Raw genomic sequence first — 14,058 nt, 5'->3', positions numbered from 1 at the left:
CCCACAATGGAGGCACATAAGAAGCAGTACTGAGGCACTCCTGCCTCTCCCAGAAAAGATGATACAAGTGGAAGCCTACTGGGGACCTGAATACCTATCTCTCCCTCAACAGAAAGGATGGTACCCCTGGGCTACAAAAGAGAAAGAATGAGAAGCTTGCACTTGTGTCCCCATCTGAGAGCAATTAGGTTGTATGTGTTTACCCAGAGAAGTGGTATAAGGATAGCTTGCTAAAATCAAAGATTTAAATAAGATCCATATTCTCATATCATAATTCCTAAAATGTCCAGACTTCAATTGAAAATCATTTGTAATGTTTAATACTGGGAAGGTCTCCAGCTGTATGAGAAAAGACAATCAACAGAAACACAGAGATGATACAGATGCTAGAATTATCTGACAATGATTGTAGAGCAGCAATCATAAAAATAAACAACTATAGGCATGCTTGAAACTAATGAATAAATAGAAAGTCTCAACAAAGAAATAGAAACTACCAGCAAAAACAGAAAATACTAAGAAAATAACAAAGTAAAAAATACAGTAACTGAAGTAAAATAAATCTCAAAGGATAGACTAAACAAAAAAATAGAGAGGAAAAAAGAAAGGATCAGTGCACTTGAAACAAAACAATAAATAATACTCAACCTGAAAAAAAAGAACAGTAGACTGGGGGGGGGGGGGGGAGAAAAGGATCAGAGAAAAGATCTCACTTTCATGACATCACTCCTCAAAAGAGTGGAGAAAAAGGCAGCAATGAAAAAGTACTCAAAGAAATAATATCTGAAAATTGCAAATTTGGCAACAGACAAAAACCTGCAGATTCAAGAAGTTAAGGGAACCCTAAACCAGATACCCCTTCACAAATATCATTGTCAAACTATTAAAAACAAAAGACTAAGAAAAAATTCTTGAAAGCAGGGAGAGAAAAAAATGACACCATACCTATAAAGGAAAAATTTTAATGACAGAAGATTTTGCATCAAAAAATGAAGGCCAGGAGAAAGTGGCACAACATGTTGGAAGCACTGAAAAAAAAAAAAATGAACTGTAAACCAAGCATTCTGTATCCATAGAAAATATCCTCAGGAATAAAGACAAAATCAAGACATTTGTAGATGTAATAAAACCAAGAGTTTTGTCACTAAAGAATGGGTAAAGGAAGTTCTATAAAAGAAAGGAAATGCTTAAAGAAATCTTTGAACATGAAGAAAGAATAGCAGTAATAGCAAAAATATGATTAAATAAAATAGATTTGCCTCTCTAAATTTTCTGAATTATTTTTGACAGTTGAAGCAAAACTTATAAAACCCTCTGGTGTAGTTATCAATGTATGTAGAGGAAATATTTCTTTTAAAAAAAATATGTTTATTGATTTCAGAGATAGGTAGGGAAAGGGAGAGAAAGATAGAAACATCAATGATGACAGAGTCGCCATTGATTAGAGGCCTCCTGCACACCCCCTACTGGGGATTGAGCCTGCAAGCCAGGCATGTGCCCTGGCAAGGAATAGAACCATGACCTTCTGGTTCATAGGTTGATGCTCAACCCCTGAGCCATGCCGGCTGGGCTGTAAAGGAAGAATTTCGTACATGTTATATTATAAATGGGAAATAGGAAAGGGACATAAAAGCAGTAAAGAAACTAGAAATAGTAAACTAGAAATAGTAAAATGTTAATACCAATAGACTGTGAGAAAGTATGAAAGTAAATATACAAATATACTATATTTACACAAGCATGTATGTATATATGAAAATATATAAAAATATATCTACACACATAATACAGAGAACAACTTTTAAAAGCTATACAGAGATATATTCAAGTAGAGATATCTGTACACAATAGCCAAAAGGTGGAAGTAACCCAAGAGTCCACCAACACATTAATGGCTAAAGTAAATGTAGTATATATATACCATGGAATATAATTCAGTCTTATAAAGGAAGGAAATTCTGACACATGCTACAACCAGGATGAACTTTGGGAAGATTATTTATGCTCAGTGAAATAAGCCAGTCACAAAAAGACAATGTTTGATTTCACTTATATGAGCTATTAAGAGTAGTAAAACTCATAGAAACACAAAATAGAATAGTAGCTGCCAGGGCTGAAGGGGGAAGTGGGGAGTTACTACGCAATAGGTATAAGGTTTCAGTTTTGCAAGATGAAAGTTATCAAGATTGGTTACATAACAATGTGAAAATACTTAATACCACAGAACTGTACACTTAAAATGGTTAAGATGGCAAATTTTATGTTATGGGTATGTTGAAACAATTAGATTTTTTTTTTAAAAGAGTTACACTAAAAAATATTAGAGAGCCCAGCAGGTGAGTTCAGTGGTTGAGTGTCAACCTATGGGCCAGGAGGTCATGGCTCAATTCCCAGGCAGGGCACATGCCCGGGTTGCAGACACAGTCCCCAGTAGGGGGTGTGCAGATGGCAGATGATCAATGATTCCCTCTCATCATTGAAGTTTCTATCTCTCCCTCTGCCTTCCTCTTTCTGAAATCAATAAAAATATATTTTAAAAATATATATATTAAAGATAAATCAAAATGGAATGCTAAAATAAATTCAAGTAACCCAGAGAATATAAGGTAACAAAAAACATAGAAACAGAAACAGAGAGAACAAATAGAAAACAAATAAAAAAATGACAGACTTAAGCCCTAACATACAAATAATTATATTAAATGCTAATGATCTAAGTACAGCAATGAGCAGACAGGTTGGTAGAGTAGAATAAAAAAAAAACCACAATGCAACTATATGATATCTATAAGAAACTCACTTGAAATATAAAAGTACCTTAAAAATAGATTTAAAAAGATACACTATGCAAATATTAATTTTTAAAAAGTAAGAATGGAGAAAATATGAAAAACACAAAAAAGTAAACAGGAGTGAAAACAAATTTAACCAAAAATATTACTATTTAGAGATATTTCTTTTTAAAGTTTTTCTATAATTATCATTAAAGTAAAAGGAATTATAGTGTATATTCTGCTTTATTAAAATATCATTTTGATAACTTTAGTGTTATTACAAATGTTTTATATATTGTAATTTATCCAATTTATAAATTTCTAATTACAACTTATAAAAAGTTATATATTTTTATAATTTTTTTACAAATGGCTTCATAATATACCAACATCTAGGTGGGTCATAGTTACTTAACCACTCTTCTATTGTTAGACTCTATGTTTGTTTTTATTTTCTTCACCATCACAAATATATATTGTGGTGCATAAAGCTTTTTATATACTGGTTAAAAAAACAAAGAAGGATAAACACATAAAAAAATAAAAGCAGGAATGAATAAACTAATATCAATTAAAGAATACATCAGAGCAAATAACCAGGGACTGAGAAGAACTTACATATACATAATATAAAAGTATCCACCACGAAGACAGCATTTCAAAATGTGTATGCACAGATGTTCAACGTACATGAAGCAAACACTGATAGAACCTTAAGAAGAAAGAGACAAATCACTTCTTTTTCAACAACTGATAGAACTAGACAGAAAATCAGCTATGATATAGAAGAACTCAAAAATACTATCAATGGATATCTTTAATAGTGTCAACAATAAAAAAAAAAAAATACCACCGACTTACATGATATAATCAACAGTTATGTAATATATCCTAAAATCAGCAGAACATACATTCTTTTCTTTTTTTAAAATATGTTTTTATTGATTTTTAGAGAAAGAGGAAGGGAGAGGGATAGAGAGAGAGAAACATCAATGAGAGAGAAAAATCTATTGGCTGCCTCCTGCATGCCCCCTACTGGGGATTGAGCCAGCAACCCAGACAGGACCAGGAATTAAACCAGTGACTTCTTGGTTCATGAGTTGATGCTCAACCACTGAGACACATCGGCCAGGCCACATTCTTTTCAAACATCTATAAAACATATACTGATATAGACTACTTTTTTCATTTTCTATTTGCTACCATAAAAAATTACCAGAAATTTAATGGCTTAAAACAATGCAAATGTGTCATCTTAACATTCTGGAAGTCAAAAGTTAAAAATAGGTCTCACTGGGCTAGAATGAAAGTGTTGGCAGGCCTGCATTCCTTCTAGAGGCTCTATGGGGATTCCCTTTTCTTGCCTTTTCCACCTACCCATACTCCTTGGCTTGTGGCCTGATTTCTCCAACTTCAAAGTCAGCAACATCAGGTCATCTTTCTGACACTCCAAAACCTGGATCTCTCTTTCCTGCCTCTTCTTCAATTTATAGGGCTCTTGTGAAAACATTGGGCACACTTGGATAATTCAGGATACACTTCCCATCTCAAGATCAGCCCATTTAAGATTACCTCATTTGCAACTTAATACACCTTTGTCATATAATATAACTTATTCACAAATTTCAGGAATTAAGATGTGAACATCTTTGGAGAGCTATTATTCTGCCTACTGTAGCCAGATCCTGGGCCATGAAAGCAACTTCAGAAAATTTAAATAAATGCAATTATACAGACAGTGTTCTCTGGTCACAACAGAATGAAATTTAAAATCAATAACATAAAAAAAAGATATCAGGAAATTTTTTCAAAACTTGGAAACTAAAAAACACACTTTTAAATAATTTATGAGTCAAACAGGAAATCAAGAGAAATTAAAAATTTATTGAACTAAATGAAAATAAAATTCAACACATCAAAGCTGTTCATATTTGGAATGAGTAATGGCCTATGTAGAAAACACCAAGTACAGTTGGCCAATAAACAATGCAAGTGCTAGGGTCACTGATGCCCTGTACTATAAAAAAATCCACCCATAACTGTTGACTCCACAAAAACTGAACTAACAGACAACTAGGGAATGGGAAGCCTTACCAATAACATAAACAGTTGATTTACACTTATTTTTTTAGCTAATAAAAGGAAATGGTATTAAAAAATCATAAGGAAGAGAAAATACATTTATAGTAAAGTGCATATTATGTGGACATTCACAGGTCAATCCTGTGTTGTTCGAGGGTAAACTGGAATCTTGATTAAATACAAAGGACAAATAAGTTAGTTTAGCAAAGTTGTCCAATATAAGATCAACATAAAAAAATCAATTGTATTTCTGAGAACTAGGAATGGATATATGGAAATTTCAATTAAATATACAACTTTTATTTACAATTGCTCAAAAAAGAAGCACAGTTATAAAATTTAACAAAACATAAGATTTGTATGCTGAAAACAACAGAAAGCTAATGAAAGAAATCAATGGTATAATAAATGGAAAAACTTACCATGTTCATGGATTAGGAAACTGACCATAGTAAAGATGTCAACTCTCCAAACTGATTTATAGGTTTAAGGAAATTCCTATTAAAATCTTATCAAGACTTTTTAGAGAGACAGACAAAATAATTCTAAAATTTATATGGAAGAGCAATGGGACTAAAATAGCTAAAACAGTTTTAGAAAAGAATAAAGTGAGAAGAATTATTTTGCCTGATTCCAGAACATATTTTATAGCAACAGTAATCAAGAATGTATGGTGTTGATTTCCAAGATGGTGGATGATTGATTGGAAGCTACACTGACACTCTCCAAGGAAAAAACTGGAATTACAACTAAAATATACAAAAAACATTCTGAATAATCAATTAAAGACTAGGTGGAGAGCACCCTCATAATCAAGGACCAAAAGTGGAGACCACTTAGAGACTGGTAGGAAGTAGGGAGGCACAAAAGGGATGGCTCATCTCCTCCCACAGGCAGGAGATGAAGGTCCAGAGGGATATCTCAGCTGTACGGGGTTCCCACTGAGAACTCTGGGCCTAAAACCCAAGCTCAACCTAGAGCACCAGAACTGAGAAAGATGTCCACATAATTTTTGGATATGAAAAGCAGCAGGGTTATTGTCTGCCAGGGAGAGGCTACTGGAAATGCAAGAAACGTCAACGGCCAATGTACAAAGTTTCATGTGCTCCAACAGAGGGAAGGAAGAGTTGACTAGAGTGGTGTGAGGAGAATACAGGGTTATAGGCTCTGGAGACAGAGCTCAGAAGGCAGCCATCTGGATTCCTGTGCTAAGTCATTCCCCAATACTGCAGAGGACATCTTTCTCAGGCAGACCTTTGCAAGCCAGGCAGCTTTTGCCTGGGGGAAAGAAAGCAACTGTCCTATCAATTGGAAAACCTCCCAAGCCATGCTGTGGAGTTTACACCTTGCTGTGGCCTACAGCCTGAGGCTGAGTAAGAGACTCAGATTAATCAACCTGCAGGCAGAAGAGGACCTCTGGGTGCTTTGAGCCTTTGCCTGATCTGCTTCTGGACCTGGGCTTTGGAAAAGCAGACTTTGGTGTGCATCTTGGTCCTCCTGAAATGCACCCAACCCCAGCAGAGGGGACCACAAGCTATGGATTGTTGAGAGCTCCCAACAGGGTACTCAAGGCCAGTCACAAACAGCATCTAACACTGGCCTGCACCAGAGACCCTCCAAAAATACTAAGAATCCTTGAAGATGTAACTAATATAAAGAGACAAACAAAAATAGACAGCCAAAACGGGGAGATAAAAAAAGCCGAAAATTAAAGAACAAGAAAATTCTCCAGAAGAAGAGCTAAATGAAATGGAGATAAGCAATCTATCAGATAAAGAGTTCAGAATACTGATTATGAGAATAATGAGAAAAGATAAGAAAAGTATGAAGGAAAATAACAATGACATAGCAGAAACAAAGAATATATTAGAAGGAATAAACAGGAAATTAGTGGAAGCTGAGGATAGGATCAGTGAATTACAAGACAGGGTAGAAAAAGTCACTCAGAGATCTAAAAAGAAAAAAACAATTAAAAAACAGGAGGACAGCTTAAGGGAGCTATGGAACAACAAGAAATGTTACAATATACCTATCACACAAATGCCAGAAGGGGAAGAGAATAAGCAAAGAGGAGACAATCTGTCTGTAGAAATAATGGCAGAAACTTCCCTAACCAGTTGGAGGAAAAAGTCACACAAGTTCATGAGTACAGAGAGTCCCAATCATAATTAAATTGTCAAAAATTCAAGAAAGGGATAGTATCTTAAAGGTAGCAAAAGAAAAGCAATCTGTTACCTATGAAGGAGCACCCATAAGACCGTCAGCTGATGAAACATCAGAAACTCTACAGGTCAGAAGGGAATGGCATAAAGTATTCAAGGTAATGAAAAGCAAGGATCTGAAACCAAGACTACTCTATCCAGCAAGGCTGTCATGCAAAATAGATGGACAAATAAAAAGCTTCCCAGACAAAAAGGCTAAAGAACTTTGTCACCAACAAATCAGCATTGCAAGAAATGTTAAAGGGACTACTGTAATAAGAAATAGAAATAGAGAATCATAGGCACAAATAATTAAAATGGCAATAGATAAGTACCTAACAATAATAACCTGAAATGTAAATGAATTAAATGCTCCAAACAAAAGACAAAGGGTAGCTGAGAGGATAAGAAAACATGACCCAAATATATGCTGTATACAAGAGACCCACCTCAGAACAAGACTCACAAAGGATAAGAGTGAAGTGAGGGGCCTTCCGGTAGGCCCCACAGCACCAGACCCCTGCTCATGCACCACGGCAGCCATTCGCGCCTGCACAGCCAAGCTGGGCTTTGCAGAGGCGGCGCCAGCCTGGCGGCTGCACAGGCAACAATTCCCAGCAAGGTGGGCAAGCGGTAGGCATGGCTGGGCCAGGTCAGGCTTCCCAGGCCCACAGAGCTGGCATGCACGCTGTGCAGGCACCTGCTGGCCTTTGTGCTGCAGCTGTATGCACCCCTGCCCAGCCGCGCCGTCGCCTTCCACCACGGCCTGTTCCTCTTCTGCTGCCACACCTCTGACCTACGAGTTTTTAGAAATCAGCTACCCAGAAAAATTGACACTTACTAACATGAGCTGCCTGCTGAGTGTCCTCCCCCAGAGGAGGGAGAATCTGTGTGCCTCCAGCTCAAGTCCAGGGCTCATCTCTGCAGGGTTTCCGGCTGTTTAGGCCCATGGATGTCACCAGGCACATTACTGCAGTAAGGAGCACCAGACTGTGGACTGGAGATCGGGATATAAGCAGGCGTGTAGACAGTCAGAGAATTTGGACAATACAGTTTGAGATCACAGCTTCCTGTTTCAAGAATTTGAAATTGTCATAGAAACAGAAGATGAGATTACACCTGAAATTTCAGAAAAAGAAGATGAACCGGAGATTATAGGGAGCATGGGTGAAGCACCCCAGGAAGAATTGGATTCACGGCAAGACATGAATCCAGGGAAGACAGAATTTTCCAGTTTAAAACTAAAATAGCCCTGGAACCAGAACAGATTCTCAGGTATGGCAGAGGGCTTGCCTCCATCTAGTTCTCTGGTGAAAACATCCCCCAAGAGAAGGATATTCCAGACTGTCCCTGTGGTGCCAAGAGAATATTTGAATTCCAGGTTATGCCTCAGATGCTCAACTACTAAAGGCGGACAGACTGGGCAGGAGTGTTGACTGGGGTGTCCTGGCTGTCTTCACCTGTGCTGAGAGCTGCAGCCTGGGTACTGGCTACACAGAGGAATTTGTCTGGATGCAAGATGTAACAGACACACCTTAAAGACAACCTCGAGCCCTGGCCAGTGTGGCTCAGTTGGGTGTCGTCTAGTGCACCAGGAAGTTGTCAGTTTGATTCCTGGTCAGGGTACATGCCCAGGTTCCGGGCTCCATACCCAGTAGGAGGCATGCAGCAGGCAGTTGATCAATGACTCTCATCATGGATATTTCTATCTCACTCCTCCTCTGCCTTTCTCTCTAAAATCATAACAATATTTTTTTTAAAAAACCACTAAAACACATTTGAACATATGGAGGCTACATAGCATGTTATTAAACAATGAGTGGGTTACCAAAGAAATCCAGGACGAAATAAAAAACTTTCTTGAAACAAATGAAAATGAACATACAAGAATTGAAAATCAATGGGAAACAATGAAAGGAGTGCTGAGAGAGCAGTTCATAGCATTAGAGGCCAACCTCAAAAAAAAAAAAAGAAAAACTTTTAATAAACTATCTAACCCTACAACTAAAAGACTTAGAATGGAAACAAGAAAAGCCCAGAGTAAGTAGAAGGAAGGAAATAATAAAGATCAGAGCAGAAATAAATTACACATAGACTAAAAAAAAAAAATGCAAAATAGAAAAGATCAGTGAAACCAAGAGGTGAATCTTTGAAAAGATAAACAAGACTGATGAATCTTTAGACAGACCCATCAAGAAACAAAGAGACAGGACCCAAATAAACAATATCAGAAATGAAAGAGGTGAAATAACAACTGACCCAACAAAAATACAAAGGATTTTAAGAAAAAACTATAAACAATAATACGCCAACAAGCTGGACAACATGGACAAAATAGACAAATTTCTAGAAAAATACAACCTTCCAAAACTCAATCAGGAAGTCAGAAAACCTGAATAGGGCGACAACTACTAATGAAGTTGAAGCAGTAATCAAAACACGCCCAGCATACAAAAGCCCTGGCCTGGACAGCTTCACAGGGGAGTTTTACCAAACATTCGAAGAAGAACTAACACCTGTCCTCCTCAAACTATTCCAAAAATTCCAAGAGGAAAGAACACTTCCAAGCTCTTTTTATAAGACCAGCATTAGCCTAATTCCAAAACCCGATAAAGACACTACAAAGAAAGAAACTTACAGGCCAATATCCCTGATGAACATAGATGCTAAAATCCTCAACAAAATATTAGCAAACCAGATCCAGCAATATATTAAAAAGAGCCTATAACATGACCAAGTGAGATTTATTCCAGAGATGCAAGGTTGCTACAATATTTGAAAATGAATAAATGTGATACATCACATAAACAAAATGAAAGACAAAAATCAATGATCATGTCAATAGATGCAAAAAGAGCATTCAACAAAATCCAACACTCAGTTTTGATAAAAACTCTCAGCAAAGTGGGAATAGAGGGATCATACCTCAACATAATAAAGGTCATATATGACAAACCTATAGCCAACATCATACTCAATGGGCAAAAACTAAAAGCATTTCCCCAAAAAACAGGGACAAGTCAGGGGTGTCTACTCTCACCACTCTTATTCAACATAGTACTGAAGTCCTAGTCACAGCTATCAAACAAGAAGAAAACATAAAAGGCACCCAAATTGGAAAGGAGGAAACAAAACTGTCATTATTTTCAGATGACATGATATTGTGCATAGGAAATCCTAAAGACTACTAGATTTAATAAATGAGTTCAGCAAGGTAGCAGGATACAAAATTAACACCCAGAAATCGATGGAATTTTTATACACCAATAATGTACTCTCAGAAAGAGAAACTAAAAAACAATCCCATTTACCATTGCAACAACAAAAAATTAAGATACTTAGGAATTAACCAAGAAGGTAAAACTCAGAAAACTACAGGACCTTGCAAAAAGAGACAGAGGGAGATATAAACAAGTGGAAAAATATACCATTTTCATGGATTGGAAGAATTAGCATCATTAAAATGACCATACTATCCAAAGCAATCTACAAATTCAATGCAAGCCCTATTAATATACCAAAGGCATATTTCACAAATCTAGAACAAACACTCCAAAAATTTATATGGCCTGGTTGGGGTGGCTCAGACATTGAGCATCAACCTGTGACACAGGAGATAGCGATTCAATTCCCAGTCAGGGCACATGCCCAGGTTGCAGTCTTGATCCCCAATAGGGGGCAAGCAAGAGGCAGCAGATCAATGACTCTCTCATTATTGATGTTACTATCTCTCTCTCCTCCCTTCCTCTCTCTGAATCAATAAAGATATAAATATATATATATATATATATATATATATATATATATATTTATTTATTTATTTTTTAATTATATGGAACAAAAAAGACCCCAAATAGCCACGGCAATCTTGAGAATGAAGAATAAAGTTGGGGGGATCACAATACCACATCAAGTTATACTACAAAGACCCTGTAAGCAAAACAGGCTGATACTGGCACAAAAACAGACATATAGATCAGAAGAACAGAACAGAGAACCCAGAAATTGACCCAAGCCATTATGCTCAATTAATATTTAACAAAGGATGCAAGAACATACAAAGGAGTAAGGAGAGTCTCTTCAATAAATGGTGTTGGGAGAATTGGACAGGTATACGCAAAAAAATGAAACTACACCACCAACTTACACCATACACAAAATAAACTCAAAATGGATAAAAGACTTTAATGTAACATGTGAAATCATAAAAATTCCAGAAGAAAACATAGGCAGCAAAATCTCAGACATCTCTTGTAGAAATGTGTCTGCTGATACATCTCCCAGGACAAGGTAAACAAAAGAAAAAATAAACAAGTGGGACTACATCAAAATAAAAAGTTTCTACACAGTATGACGCCATCAACAAAACGAAAAGGAAGCCCACTGCATGGGAGAACATATTTGCCACTGACACATCTGATAAAGGGTTAATATACAAACTATGTAAGGAACTCATACAACTTAACAAAAGGAAGAAAAATAATCCAATTAAAAAATGGGCAAAGGGCCTAAATAGCCACTTCTCCAAAGAGGACATACAGATGGCCAAGAGACATATGAAAAAATGCTCCATGTCACTAATCATCAGAGAGATGCAAATTAAAACCACAATGAGATATCACCTCACACCTTTCAGAATGGCTACCATCAACAAATCAACAAACAGCAAGTATTGGCAAGGATGTGGAGAGAAGGGAACCCTAGTACACTAGTGCTAGTGGGAATGCATACTGGTGCAGCCACTATGGAAACTAGTATGGAGTTTCCTCAAAAAAATAAATATGGAACTCCCATTTGACCCAGTGATCCCATTCCTAGCAATATATCCTATGAAACCTGAAACACTAGTCAGAAAGAATTTATGCACCCCTATGTTCATAGCAGTGCAATTTAAAATAGCTAAGATCTGGAAACACCCCAAGTGTCCACCAGTAGATGAGTGGATAAAATAGCTATGATACATTTATACTGTGGAATATTATGCAACTGTAAAACAGAAGGATCTCTTACCCTTTGAGACAAAATGGATGCAACTGGAGAGTATTATGCTAAGCAAAATAAGCCAGTCAGAGAAAGACAAGTATCATATGATCTCACTCATATGTGAAATCTAATGACCAAAATAACCTGATGAACAAAATAGATCCAGACACTTAGAAGCATGGAAGAGACTGAGGAATCTCAGAGGGAAGGTGGGGGCAGGTTAGTGGGTTGTGAGAGATTAATCAAAAAACTTACATACATAAATGCATAACCTATGGACACCGACAATAATATGGGGAAGGTCTGGGGGTGGGGCAGACATGAGGTGGAGGGGATCAATTGGGGGGAAAAAGGGGATATCTGTAATGCTTTCAACAATAAATATAAATTTTAAAAAAAGAATGTATGGTATTGTTTATAGATCAATGTTATATAAAAGAAAACCCAGAAACAGACCCACACAAATATGCCCTAATGTTTTTTTAAACAAACTTTTTTGGAACAATTTTAGATTTACAGAAAACTTGCAAAGATAATACAGAGTTCCCATATACCTCACACCCAATTCCTCTATTGTAAACATTAGTATGGTGCATATGTTATAATTAATGAATTAAGAGTGGTAAAATTATTATTAACTAAAGTCCATATTTTATACAGATTTCCTTAGTTTTTCTTTTTTCCTAATGTCCTCTTTGTTTTCTAAGATCCCAGACAGGATATCACATTACATTTAGTAGTCATGTCTCCTTGGGTTTCTCTTGGATGTGACAGTTTCTCAGTCTTTCCATGTTATTGATGACCTTGACAGTTTTAAGTACTAGTCAGGTAGTTTGTAGAATATCCTCCAAATGGAATTTTATGATGTTTTTCTGGTGGTTCGACTAGCATTATATGTTTTGGGGAGGAAAACACAGGAGTAAAGTTCCATTCTCATCACATCTTATCCCAAGTACATACCATCTACATGACTTATCAATGATGCTGACATTCATTGATCACCTGGATGGATAATGTATGTCAGGATTCTCTACTCTAAAATTATTCTTTCTTTCCTCCACCCCATACTGTATCTTTGGAAAAAAATCACTATGTGAAGCCCACATTTAAGGAGAGGTGAGTCATGCTCCATCTCCTTGAGGGTAGAGTATCTACATAAATTATACCCCAACTGATTCTTATTAAAAGTGTAAAAACAATTGATTGAAAGATAGCTTTTTTAACAAACAGTGCTAGAGCCATTAGACATCAGGCATAAAACTGAACCTCAACCCATACATTTCATACAAAAATTAACTCAAAATGGACCATAGACTTAAACCTAAGACAATAAAATTTTTAGAAGAAAACTTGGAGAAAACTTTTAGGTCCTTGCTAAAGAGTTCTTCGACTTCATAGAAATATGGAACAGACTGAGGAATCTCAGAGGTAAGGAGGGGGTGGGGGAGTGAGTAGGAAAAGATTAATCAAATAATTTATATGCATATATGCATAACCCGTGGATACAGACAATAGTATGGGGAAGGCCTTCGGGGGGGGGGGCAGACGTGAGGTGGAGCGGGTCAATGGGGGGAAAAAGGGGATACCTGTAATACTTTCAACAATAAAGATAATTTTTTTAAAAAAGAGTTCTTAGACTTGATACCAAAAGTGTGATCTATAAAACAAAAATTTATATAAACTGAACATCAAAAATTTAAAATTTTGATCTATAAAAACCCTATTAAGCCCAGCTGGCGTGGCTCAGTGGTTGAGCGCCGACCTATGATCCAGGAGATCGAGGTTCAATTCCAGTCAGGGCACATGCCTGGGTTGCAGGCTCAATCCCCAGTAGGTGGGGTGCCGGAGGCAGCCGATCAATGACTCATCATTTATGTTTCTCTCTCTCTCTTTCCCCTCTCCTTTCCTCTTTCTGAAATCAATAAAGACTTTTTTTTTTTTTTTAAAACCCTATTAAGAGGATAAAAAAACAAGCTACAGACTGAGAGAAAGTATAAACCACGTATCTCATAGAGGTC

General features: G+C 36.7%; 1 protein-coding gene and 1 pseudogene across 2 annotated transcripts in view; one reads left to right on the top strand and one right to left on the bottom strand.

The window, feature by feature from the left end:
* The window catches only part of LOC107530198 (uS5 assembly chaperone PDCD2-like), a 38,005-nt pseudogene extending 29,409 nt beyond the window's left edge, over positions 1 to 8,596 (top strand).
* The window catches only part of OPHN1 (oligophrenin 1), a 507,400-nt gene that overhangs the window by 402,107 nt on the left and 91,235 nt on the right, over positions 1 to 14,058 (bottom strand). The gene's annotated exons all lie outside the window — the stretch shown is intronic.

This window comes from Miniopterus natalensis, chromosome X (assembly GCF_054644295.1).
Source record: "Miniopterus natalensis isolate mMinNat1 chromosome X, mMinNat1.hap1, whole genome shotgun sequence".
NCBI lineage: Eukaryota > Metazoa > Chordata > Mammalia > Chiroptera > Miniopteridae > Miniopterus > Miniopterus natalensis.
Note: the sequence above shows the minus strand (reverse complement) of the source record. Positions and strands in the feature narration are given on the sequence as shown.